Here is a 13210-nt window from a genome sequence, read left to right on the forward strand (position 1 = left end):
GTCCATCCGAGACATCATTCTTGTAAGGACTTCATCGTTTGACATGTTGGCTGTGCCTTGGAACGATGGACCGACACCGGAAGTACCTGCACCAAAAGAAGAAGGAAAAGGAGGAGGATTATCCTCTTCCATGTTAGCTCCACCGGCTGCTTCTGCTCCTGTATCATCAGGATTAGCTTCTGGGGCGCCCACTACTTGATATGTATCCCCGACTTTTTCAATCAATTTCATATGTATCATAACATCGAGGTCTAGTCTAGTACCACGCCCTCCTCCTACACAATCATAAATTGGCCTAGCCGGGTTCCAAACCTGTAAGTATCTAGCAATCCGGGTTACAAAACATCCCACCATTATGGCCCCTTTGTCGGCTCCAGCCACCTTTCCAAATTTTTGGCAGAGCCAATAACCAACATTCAATAAAACTCCATTCTCAATAGCCCACAGAAAATATAATTCGTTCAAACTTAGCACCCCATCGCTTTCACGCCTTCCAAAAATGGAATTAGATAAGAATTTGTGAATGTAGCGCAAAGAAGGTTTTTTTAATTTGGATGCTTTAGAATATCTAGGATTATAATTCACTTCACCTGTCAAATTTTGCCAAGTATTTCGTGCACTAAAATCCTTAGATATTTGTATCTGGCTATTGTCTGTAGGAAACCCAAAAATGTGGCTAATTTCATTCACAGTTAATTCAAAGTCTTGACTCAGAAGCCTAAAGTTAACCCTGCTTGGTGGTGAATTAGGCGGTAATGGAATAAAAGCGTGATAGGAACTCAGAAATTCTAGAGTTAGAGGGGCATAAACTAAGTCCTTCATATTAAGAAATTGCCCCCATCCTATTTTCTTAAGAGGGTCTAACACAATATCCCTAAGACCCACTTGCGCTAAGGCAGCCTCATCGATAAATCTATTCGGTAAAATAGGTCGAAGAGATAATTTTGTGTACCTTTCTTGTTGATCGGATGAGGCAAATTTGAATGGAATTTCAGGAGGTGAAGGAGGTTGAGGAGCCGTGGAGGATCGCGTAGTCGAACGCTTCCGAGCAGCAACGGATGATGCGGGTCTGCTACGTTTGTATCTAGGAGGCATTGTTGGAGTTGATTATGTGAAAATTTTGGGTGGAGAGTGTTTGATTTGAGAGAAAAGGGAGAAGAAAAGAGAAAGTTTGAGAGAAAGAAGTTGACGGCTAGGGCGTGCTAGATGGAAAAGAGAAGGTTTGGAGGCGTGCTCTTTAAATAGGGGCGCTAATAAATGAGTTGGTCTGATCGTGGCACGGCCGTGCTGATGATCTGACCTGCAAAACAACAAAAGTGGCGTACCTGGCACGGGCGTGCTACATAGCACGGCTTGGGCGTGCTCTTCTCTGCCTCTCGTTTTGAAAAGTGCCTGGTGATAGCACGGGAGTGCTATCTGGCACGCCTTGGGCGTGCTTGTCCCTGCCTCTCAAGTTCTTTTCGCGCTCGCGCATATGAAAGTCGCGCTCGCGTATTTTGCTGGCAAACTTTCTGCCTCTCAAAGGTGCTTTCTCGCGCCCGCGCATATGAATATTGCGCTCGCGTCTTCTCGCGTCTTCTGGTCCAATTGCTTCTGACACTCAGATCTGCTTGTCGCGCCCGCGCATATGAATGTCGCGCTCGCGACTTCAGCTCGCGCCCGCGTATATGAATGTCGCGCTTGCGACTTCAGCTCGCGCCCGTGCATATGGGAGGTGCGCTCGCGAGTTTTTCTTGCAAATCTTCTGACTCTCTTTTCTAATTGTCGCGCTCGCGCTTGTGAATGTCGCGCTCGCGACTTGGGCGTTTTTCTTTGTTGAGACTTGCTTCGTAGCGCGACTTGGGCGTGCTACTTAGCACGGCTAGGGCGTGCTCTCCTCTGACCTTCAAGTGTGTTAATCTCTTTTCTATGGCACGGGCGTGCTGATGGGCACGCCTGAGGCGTGCTCTTCTCTGACCTTCAAGTATCAACACCTTGGAAAAAATGCACGGGCGTGCTTCGGGGCACGCCTGGGTGGGCTGGCTTCTCATCTCATGGCACGGGCGTGCAACCCAGCACGGCTAGGGCGTGCTTGGTTCTGGATTTCCACTTTTTCCTACAAAAACTCTTAACTAAACAAAAGAACACTTATGGAGAAAATTTGGGATTTTGACAAATAAAATAGGGAATAAAAATAAATAAATGGACGAAAATTTAATAAAAATAGATGGGTTGTCTCCCATGAGCACTTTTGTTTAACGTCGTTAAGTTCGACGCACTTATCTTAATTTAGGCTAAGCAAGACCAATTGTAGTCTTGATGGGTTCAAAGGTTTCATTATAATAGCTTCTCAAACGTTGAGCATTTACCTTGAAACTTCGATTCGACTTACCATCCACTATTTCAATCGCGCCATGAGGAAAGATTTCCTTGATTGTGAATGGTCCAGACCACCTAGAGCGCAACTTACCAGGAAATAACCGAAGTCTAGAGTTATAGAGCAACACCTGCTGGCCTACCTTTAGATCCCTCATGATAATGCGCTTATCATGCCATTGTTTAGTGCGATCTTTGTATATTTTGGCATTTTCATAAGCGTGAAGGCGCATTTCATCCATCATGTTTAGCTGTAGCAATCGCTTTTGACCAACCTCCTTTGCATTAAAGTTAAAAAATTGAATGGCCCAAAACGCCTTATGTTCTAACTCTACAGGAAGATGACAAGCCTTACCATACACCATGCGATATGGAGACATACCTATAGGCGTTTTGAATGCCGTTCTGTAGGCCCATAGAGCATCGTTTAGCTTTTTGGACCAATCCTTTCTCGATTGTCCAACAGTGGTTTCAAGGATCTTTTTGATTTCTCTGTTAGTGACCTCTACTTGTCCACTGGTTTGAGGATGATATGGAGTACCTACACGATGAGTGACACCATATTTTGCAAGAAGGGAGTCTAAATATCTATTACAAAAATGCTTACCTCCGTCCGTGATTATCGCCCAGGGAGTTCCATGCCTTGTAAAAATGTTTTTCTTAATGAAGCTCATCACACTTTTGGCATCGTTATTTGGAAGAGCAACAGCTTCTGCCCACTTTGACACATAATCCACCGCCACTAGAATGTATTGATTTGAATATGATGGTGGAAAAGGTCCCATAAAGTCCATACCCCATACATCGAAGATTTCGACTTCAAGGATGTTGTTCAGGGGCATTTCATGTCTCTTCGAAATGTTACCTAACCTTTGACAATGATCACAAAGACGAACATAGTTATAAGCAGCTTTAAAAAGATTAGGCCAATACAAACCACTTTCTAGTATACGCGCAACTGTCTTGTTTGCTCCAAAGTGGCCTCCACATTCCATTGAATGGCAAAATTTAAGGACACTTTCTATTTCAGTTTCCGGTATACATCTCCTGAAGAGCTGATCACTACAATACTTGAACAAAAATGGCTCCTCCCAATAGTAGAATTTGATATCATGAAAAATTTTTTTTCTTTGTTGGTAAGAAAATTGGGAGGAGGAATCTTGCAAACAAGATAATTAACAATGTTAGCGTACCAGGGGGTTTGAGCATTTGCCACTAGAAGAAGTTGCTCATGAGGAAAGCTTTCATTGATTTATAGTGACAGCGGTTTTCGCAAGTGTACGAAATCGCAACAAGTAATATAGAGTAAGAAAGTATCGTATCCACAGGGATTGTTTATCAATTACCAAAATTATGTTAACCTATTATTATTTAGACGATGATAAAAGGAATTCGCTGTAAAGTAAATAAAATTCAAAGTAAAAGATATCAAACACAAAATTTAGGTGAAAAGAAATCAGGGGATTAAGCTACTAGGGAATTTGATTTCATTTAATTCTATCCAGCTTATTCTATTAGTTCATTAATCAAGTTTAATTGTTCAAGTAGGAGAAAACAACCCTAAGGTTACTAACAAGCTCTCCCGATTTATTGTTAGCTATTCTAATCCAATTTAATCACCTATCTTAATAGTGAAATTAAACATGAATCAGATCATTAGGTTTTATGGTTGTTTTATGAATTCACAACTTAATACTTTATTAACTTGTGAAAGCCCCCCTTGAGTCAAACCATATAGTTTCCACATCAAGTTATTATTCTCAAGTAAATTATTACCTTGTTCATATCAATAACCCTTCTCCCGAATGTGATTATTGAAATAATTCAATCCAGGGGAATTTTTCTGCCTGGAAGCCTTAAGCACAATAATAAGTTATAACAAGAACAAAGAAAAATAAATCTAATATTATAAGCTGAATTCGAATTAAATTACATCAAATCCCTAATATAAAAGTTTAGCTAGACATAGTAATTAAATTAAGCTCAATCATACTTGAATCATTCATTATATCTAAAGACAATAATAAAGAAAGAAACAAGATGAAGAGTTTAGAATAAAAACTGTATCACAACTATGTTGATGGCTTCCTTGAATCTTAGCACAATTATTTGAAGCTTGAAATCTTTCAGAAGAAGAGAATTATGTAAAGTGTTGCACAAAAAAAAAATGAGATCCCCTACTATGAGAAGTTCCTCCCTTTATATAGAGATCCTGAAGGCAAGTCTGACTCCTTTTAGGAAAATAGAATCCTTATTTAGCACAAAATCCTTTATAGGAGATCATAACTGTTTAGGCTCTTGATTTCTTCTTGATTAGGACTCCTTTTTCTTCAAGAATAGGTCTAGGTCTTGTTTAGTGTGTTTAGGAAACTCCCTGAAGTCGGCCCATGTGAGAAAGGCTTGATTTGCGTGTTAAATTCACGCTGGTTCCGCCTGGGCAGCACGGGCGTGCTTCATGGCACGGGCTGGGCGTGCTGTAGTCTGAAGGTCTGGCTAGTGAAGCACGGGGCGTGCTAGGTAGCACGGGCTAGTGAAGTACTGAGGCATGGGCGTGCTACAGAGCACAGGCAGGGCGTGCTCTTCTCTGGAAGTCTGTCTAGAGTTGCCATGGGCGTGCTATGCTTGACACGCCCTGGTCCCATTGTAGCACGGCCGTGCCTTTTGACACACCCTGGCCGTGCTCTCTTCTGTCTCTCCTTTGGTTTACTTGGCTTCTAGCATGGGCGTGCCTTCCAGCACGGGCTGGGCGTGCTAGAAGCTGAGTGCCTTGCATTCTAAAGTTCTTTTCTGCGCCAAATTTCTGCAATTTTCTCTTAGATCAAGCGGATTAAAGACCAAGGAAGCTTTTAAACACAATTATACTAAAAGTGATTTAAAATTAAATTAAAGAAGTAAAAACTTACTAAATTTCTAATAAAAACTATATTAAAAACACTATAAAATTTACACTTATCAAATATTCTGTGTTCTTTTTAATGTTCTTAATGAGGTGATATGTCATGAATGCGCACAACATCACGTCATAATCCGTTTATGATATGATTCACATCATTGGGTGCATACAGTCCTAAAGGATAAGTTCTATAGGCTATGACACAAATAGAGAATTGGCTTATTAAGGGACCCTTCAACCTTGAGCATGGATATACCTAACCACATGTGAAACAAAGAGTTTCACGTGGGTCCAACAGTATGCATACTCATGGGCCACCCCCAAAAGGATTAGGAATGGTTTGCGGTAACAGGGAGGACGCTTTGGCTGTCCGTCGACATAATCAAAGAGACCTGCCGATCAGCGCTACTTGCTATCCAGACTAGAAGTTTGAACAGAGAGAGAAGAAATTCATTTGAAATTCGTTTTTTATGCAATGGAGAAAAGGATTCTCAATCGTGCAAATAAATCAACAAGTTAAAATGTTTTAATTAAATTGTACAAATTGAGTCCAAATTTCCTCATCTCGTATTCTTAAAGAAAGAATACTCGATTCATGTTAGGGTACCCTGCAAAACAAAGCATAGTAAAATAATGCCCTAAAGAAGGGCAGGTTAGTTTACACAACAATTGTAGTCCACTTTATGCAAAACGATTACAATATTCCCCAGCAGAGTCGCCAAACTGTGAACCCCTCCCTAGAAAACATAGGCATAAAAAATGCATGTGACTAAGGGGCAAAAATGCACGTGAATGTATGAGTTGCCACCTTGTTTATTTATTTTAGGGTAAACTAGGAAAAAACCCTAAGTTGACTCCAATTTTAATTAACCTAATTACTAGATTAATTATCCCAATGTTTAAGGCATGGTTTGCGAACCCGAGGTGGATCCCGAGGCCATGTCATGTTGATGAACTAACCAATGAATGAATGCTTTGCAAGGTGAATGATGTAATTGGACCAATTGAAATGTTTAAGTGATTTCAACTTGCTGCTCGGGGTTAAATCCCAAATGTGCCTACGTACTTCCGTTTGAATGGAAGATCAAAGTCAATGTAGTTCGATAGGCCTTTTTGAAAGGGCTTTGAATGGGTATGCTTAATGCATGAGTGTGTGTATGCTTTGTGCATTTTGTTTAGGCATTTTGCCAAAGAATTGATTGATTCGATTTAGGCATCTGTTGCCAAAAGTGTTGATTTAAGGCTTTTAGCCAAAAGGAATGATTTAAGCAATCTGTTTGCCAAAAGATGATTATTTAGGCGATTATCGCCAAAATTGATTATTTGAAGGCTCTTGGCCAAAATGAGTTGATTTAGGCAATTGTTGCCAAAAGTGATTAATTTTAAGGCTTTCAGCCAAAAGATTGATTAATTCAAAGCATTTTTGCCAAAGATTTTGATTTAAGCGATTTATCGCTAAAGAAAAAAATGGTTAATCTCACTTATAGGCAATTTATTTGCCAAAAGTGATCAATTGAATTGCAATAGATGCAATTTAGTGCCAAGAAAAATGTGTTTAATTAAGGCTACTTAGTCACAATTATTGATTAATTGGACTTAAGCCGGTATGTTCGAAATAAAGGCACTTATACCATAGTTATCAATTAACTAGGCTTTTTAGCCAATATTGTCGGATTTAGGCTTTAACACCACGATTATTAATTAGCCGGGCGTTTAAGCTTAAACAATGTTTAATTGAGGCAGTTTATTTGCCAAAGTTGATGTCATGAATGCAGTTGTAGAATTAGGAGTAGAAGAGAAATATGCATGAAATGCTGAAATTAAATAGACAGGGTTTAGTTATGTACCTGATTTATTCGACGGCCGCTTCTTAGCTTCAGCTTGAAAACTCCAAGTTAAGCACCTCGTTTGGGGAATATTGATTAATTTACTTTAATTTAAGTGACCAAGTATCACAACAATAAAATAATAAAAGCCTATGCTAAATGCAGAAAAGCAGTAAAGAATCGCAAGGAGCGTAGGGGAGAAGGACCGTCCGTCAACACAGACTGAGTGAGTAAAAACGGAGTGCCGGGGCTGCATTTATAGGCAAAAATCGGGCTGGAAGGCGGCCGCTGCCGCCGTGACCGGCGGCCGGCGCCGCTGCCGAGTCCAGCGGCCGGCACAGCCGAGTCCGACGGCAGCCGCCGCCTGTTTTCCCCCGGAGAAAATCAAAAGTTTTATTTGTTTTGATATGTATTTTAAATGTTTATTTTGGAAAAGTGGTGATAAAAACCTTTTTTTGGATAAACGATGCCGATAAATCAGTCTTACAAAATGATTTTTAGTCGCCACCTATTTTTTCGGCAATGGGACCGTTTTTATTTTATTTTTATTAAATGACTCCATTTTAAACCCAATTTTATTTAAGGCCGAATTATTTAAAGAAACTGGTCAGGCGTACCATGTACGATTCTAGGTAAGGGAATTAGGTACGTCGGCCCGTTGGAAGCCGACGCCCGGAAAACCGGCCTCTTTTACCCTACGATTTCTAATTGATTTTTATTCTAGAAAAGCCAATTATTTAAACCCAACCCGAATAAATCGAACCAAGTTCCTATGTGGAAAATTATTTAACCGTCCCAATTAGGTTCATTCATTGCATTTATCCAAAATAAATCATCATATCCATCATCCACCCATAATACATATCAAATAAAGATAAAAAGACCTGCTCTTGCCTTATGGTTAAAGGCGGGCCACAAACCGAGTTTAATAATATAATTAATGATAAACAATAAGAAATAAATCCTAAAAATCTCATAATCATCAATAATTAATTGATTTAGTTTGATTAAGACTCAGTTTGCCCATAATTGATCATTTTTCGGGTTAGGATTAAAATCTACTTAATGAAATGAAATTAAAATAAAATAACAAAAATAAATTGAAACTAGGAAACAGTCGCGTCACGCGACGCGGGTGTTCTATGGAAGAACAGTCGCGTGGCGCAACTCTTGTCCTTTATTCTGGAACCCATAAAAGTTGTGTCACGCAGCTGTTCTATGAAGAACAGTCACGTGACGGAACTCTATTACTGGAACTTGGAACAGTCGCGTCACGCGAGTGTTCTATGGAGAACAGTTGCGTGACAGAACTCCTACCTACGTGACGGAACTGTTTGTGACTTATTCCAAATCCTCAACTTTATTGATTATTTATTCAAGATATCATATTAAATACAAATATGAGGATAAAAGTATACTGGGTATACAAATAGCTGCGTACGCAGGTGGTCCAGTCCGAATCAAAGACTTTTGGACATGAACAGCCGCGTCACGCAGGTAGTAGCTACGTGACGCGACTGCTCTGGTCCGCAACTACCTTTCAAACTACCTTTTTTTACGTTTCTTTTTTGTTAACAGTGGTTTAACACAACTCAGAAATACTCAGAAATGGGCAAAATGGCGTTTAACCAATACCAAATTAACCAAATACTAGAAAAATGAGATTTTTAAGAGATAGAATATTAGAAATGAAAAAGAGAAGTTAGAATCGTTACCTAGCCCTCAGATTTGAGGATTGCATGCACTGAAGTTAGTTCAGAGATGTTGTATCACGATTCCAAAAGCGTGGTTATCAAGCAAATGTTTTTCTTTTATCTTTTCTCTCTTTTGCTCTCTTTATCTTTTTTTTTTTTTCTTTTGATTTCCAAAACCAAATGTCTAATGGTTTGATCTTCCTCAAGTTTACTCACTTGAGTTCTTGGGGAAGAAAACCCTAGCCGTTTTTGTAAACTTAGGTTAAAGCTTTTCAATTTTTTCGAGCCAAGAATCAGAGAAAATGTCAAAAAGTCCCGTTTTTGCTGTGAAATGTTGTATTTATATGGCTAGGGCAACAGGGCAATCGCGTCACGCGGGTAGAAGCTGTGTGACGCACCCATAAACTTGCATGATGCGACTTACTTTTCGTACAGTTGCCGCGTATCCATACAAACGATGCAGGCCGTTGCATGGGCACGCGCCAGAGGTGTCAGTCCTGTTAGAGCTGCGTGACGCATCTAAGAGTGCCGTCACGCAGGTACTAGCTGCGTGACGCAGCCCTAACACGGGTCAGGCTCCTTTGGGCGGTTTGATTCAATTTTTGGTTCAAACACTTCTGGTTTATTGTGATACCTTATCCCTTGTCCTCATATCATCATTGGATTAGGCGGGGCATAAAAAACATGCGTCAACAGTTTGCCCCCCCACTTTATCATTAATTGTATAAACGATTAATGTTAAAGTGGTCTACTGACGCATCTTCAGTCTGGCAACCATCCTCAAAGCCCGGTTTGATCGGCTTGAAAGATGTTGGATTGACTTGATCATCTGGCCACCTACTCAGCTCGGTTTGGTCAGCTTTGTTGGCTCCAGTCGGGTATGTGAATGACTTCAAAACTCGGTTTGATCGGCTTTGAAGACACCTCCGAGGCTCAGTTTGATCGGCCTGAAGGATTTGAATGCCCTGGCCAACTTCGCAATACACCATCATTGACCGGGAAGAGAACCCAAACAGCTTCGTAATACACCATCACTGTTCGGTCACTGAAATTGTCCTGATCAGCTTCGCAATACACCATCACTAATCAGGATTTGAGTCAACTTCGAAATACACCATCATTGACTCGATTAAGGATTCCAATGCTCAGTTTGATCGGCTTTGTTGTCCACCTCCTCAGCTCAGTTTGATCGGCTTTAGAGGATTTGAATAGAGATTGTCTTGATCAGCTTCGCAACACACCATCACTAATCAAGAAAAGGTCCAAGCAGCTTCGCAATACACCATCACGGCTTGGTGGGATTTGAGATTGTTCTGATCAGCTTCGCAATACATCATCACTAATCAGGAAAAGGATTGACTCGATCAGCTTCGCAATACATCATCACTAATCGAGAAAAGGATTGACTCGATCCGCTTCGCAATACATCATCACGAATCAAGAAAAGGATCCAAACAGCTTCGTAATACACCATCACTGCTTGGGGATTGTCCTGATCAACTTCACAATACATCATCATTAACCAGGAAGAGGATTGACTCGATCCGCTTTGCAATACATCATCACGAATCGAGAAAAGGATCCAAACAGCTTCGTAATACACCATCACTGCTTGGGGATTGTCCTGATCAACTTCGCAATTCATCATCATTAACCAGGAAGAGGATTGACTCGATCCGCTTCGTAATACATCATCACGAATCGAGAAAAGGATCCAAACAACTTCGTAAACACAATCACTGCTTGGTGGGACCTATCGGCTTCGAAAAACCATCACCGGTTGACCTGAAAAATTGTTCAACAGAAAAAGAGCAACATCTGCGTACAAACAGACCTTGCCTTTTTGTTAGAAGAATGTTGGGACATCATATGCCCCCATGCATTAATTATAAATTTCAAAAGTTTGCATCAGGGCAAAAGATTATACTTTTGCCCCAAATCTGGAATTCCGACTTAGGACCAAAAGTATCATCTTCTTAGGCAGACCTTCAATGTTTATTGTCAAAATTTGGTTTGAAAGGTTTGCAAAAATTTAGTAAAAATTTTAGGCCAGAAGAATTTTAAGCCTGAATTTTCAAGTATACCCTTCCTGATGCAGTGTTTGAGAGAAAACTTACCTGAGGGTAATTTGGGCAATTTGATGCTCCTCCCCCTTGTGCTGTGAGTAGACAAAATCGCTGAAGTGTACGAACTGCATATGGACGTCAAATTGCTTGAACGGGTCACTATGGGCTTTAAACGGACCATTTGGGCCTTGTGGGCTTAACGAGTGTGATGGGCCCTTCCTTTGGGCTTGAGGGTTGTTGATGGGCCCCTCCTTCTTTTGGACTTAGAGAGGTGGGCTTGGGCCCAGCGCTTACTTATAAGTAAGTTTCTTCTAACCATTTCATTTAGCAATTGCACCAAATGTTCTTTTCTGTGCTTGCAGGTGCCTGCTCAGAAGTATCAGGAGGTGTGCCAGCGGTTCGGCTTCGCCTGGTCTTACATCGCTTGACTCTACGCTGACTGCGACGAGAGGGTATGTATCTCATATGCGTTACTTTCTTCTTCTTTTGTCTGCATACCCTTCTTACATATTTCTGCTCTTATAGGATTTGGAGATTGGGAGGTTACGGAGGCACCAGTCTCACCAATCCAGCGCCGTTACCCGATTCCAGCTGGAGGTGGATCGACTTCGGACAAGGTTAGAGGTGGAGGGGATTCCGCTAGACTTCTCCGGAGAGGATGATGATGGTTCCTCATCCGATGACGCACCGCTATCTCCACCCCCTCAGGCAGCTGCTAGTCCGAGCCGGAGGCGTCGCTAGCCAGGCTCCTGTTTTTTGACCATTTTTGAAACATTTTTGTAGTTTGTAGGATTATATGTACAATTTTATTAATTTTATGACATTATTTTACATTTTTATAGTATATTTGCTTTTATTACAGTATCGTTTATACGTGTATTTCTTACAACTTATGAGATTTTATTCCTGCAAAAACAAAATATAAACACAAAAACACAAAATAGCAGGGTCCCACTTATTCACAAGAGTGGTCCACCTTGTTAGTGATCAATGAACCAATTTATTGTAAATGAATAAATGGAATGAAATGGAATGAAATGAAATAAAAGAGTAAATAAGGAACTTAAAGTGAAACACGACAAAAATCAATTAGAAACAGAAGTGGATCGTAGTACTTACCTGATAGGGCGGTCCACTCGGTGAATGCGGACGTAATGGCTCAACCATCCTTTCTCGGTTAATGCGATCATAAAGGCTCAACTTCCTTATTGTACAAACTGTCCTTCTTGTTAACACAGGCATAAATGTCCGCCAACTGGAGCGACCTATGCATAAATGCTCTTCCAACCACTATTGACGGTAAATATCAGGTCTGATAATGATGGTGCTTCGTTCATGAAACCCTTTACACTTCTATAAATGAAGACTTCCTTTTACGGCCTCTTCACACCCAGCATTCAAAACAAATCCATTCCTTAGATAATCCTTTTCCATGGCTTTCAGGAACCAAGTTTCATCCTTCGTCCAATCCATCCCTGACGACTTATGGCAGATTCCCCCTATGGACCAACTCGCCTGGTTGAAATATTTCAAAGACCTAAAACCCAACCATGGCTTCTTGTCTTGGCTCGTTACGCACTTCAATCCTAACACCATGGTTTTCCGGTTTGAAGACGCTGAAATAACTCCGACCTATGAGGAAATGTGCACCGTGATGGACCATCATCCTGCACAAAATGAAACTCCGGCCCTGCCCCCAGGACCCAGATATGATCTAGCCGAAATTGCGGCCATGTGCCCGGTTTACCTTCCCGACGACCTAAACACGGATCAAGGTCTTCCTTTAGAGCCCTTTTTGAGTAAGGTTCTAGCCATGGATCTAGATCCCTCTTGGATTCGAGCTTGTTGCTTCTTGCTGTTAAATGTGTATGCCATGAAGAACCGTCGACCCGGAGTTGGAGACTTTCGTCTTCTGACAGTTGTTCATGACATGCAACTGTATCATCGTACCGTATTCATGATGATCATGGGAGAAATGATGTGCTGGGTCAGGGATATTGCCCTTCACATCACCAACTTCAATGTTCATCATCGTGGTTGTCCAATGTTGCTGCAAGCCTGGGCTCTAGACAAGTTAAGCCTACTTCTTCTGGTCCCAGCTCGTTTAATTCCAACCTACGGTCCTGCCAACTTTCGGTCTCGGACTCGAGGACATTTCGACTTTGGGGATAACCCGACAATTCGGTGGACTTGTCCTTAGTGGAGGATTAGGATGGTCACTATTGGAAGCATGAATCTCAATTATGTGCTGTACGCTAGTCTAGACCGTTCCATGGCCTATTTTCCCAACAGGATTAGCCGTCAATATGGAACAATTCAGCGTGTTCCCAGGATCCATAACTTTGAGAGCGGTCTAATGACACTGCATCTGTTGAC

The sequence above is a fragment of the Jatropha curcas genome, chromosome 8 (assembly GCF_041381405.1).
Source record: "Jatropha curcas cultivar XTBG-Jc1 chromosome 8, XTBG_Jcur_1.0, whole genome shotgun sequence".
Taxonomy (NCBI): Eukaryota; Viridiplantae; Streptophyta; class Magnoliopsida; order Malpighiales; family Euphorbiaceae; genus Jatropha; species Jatropha curcas.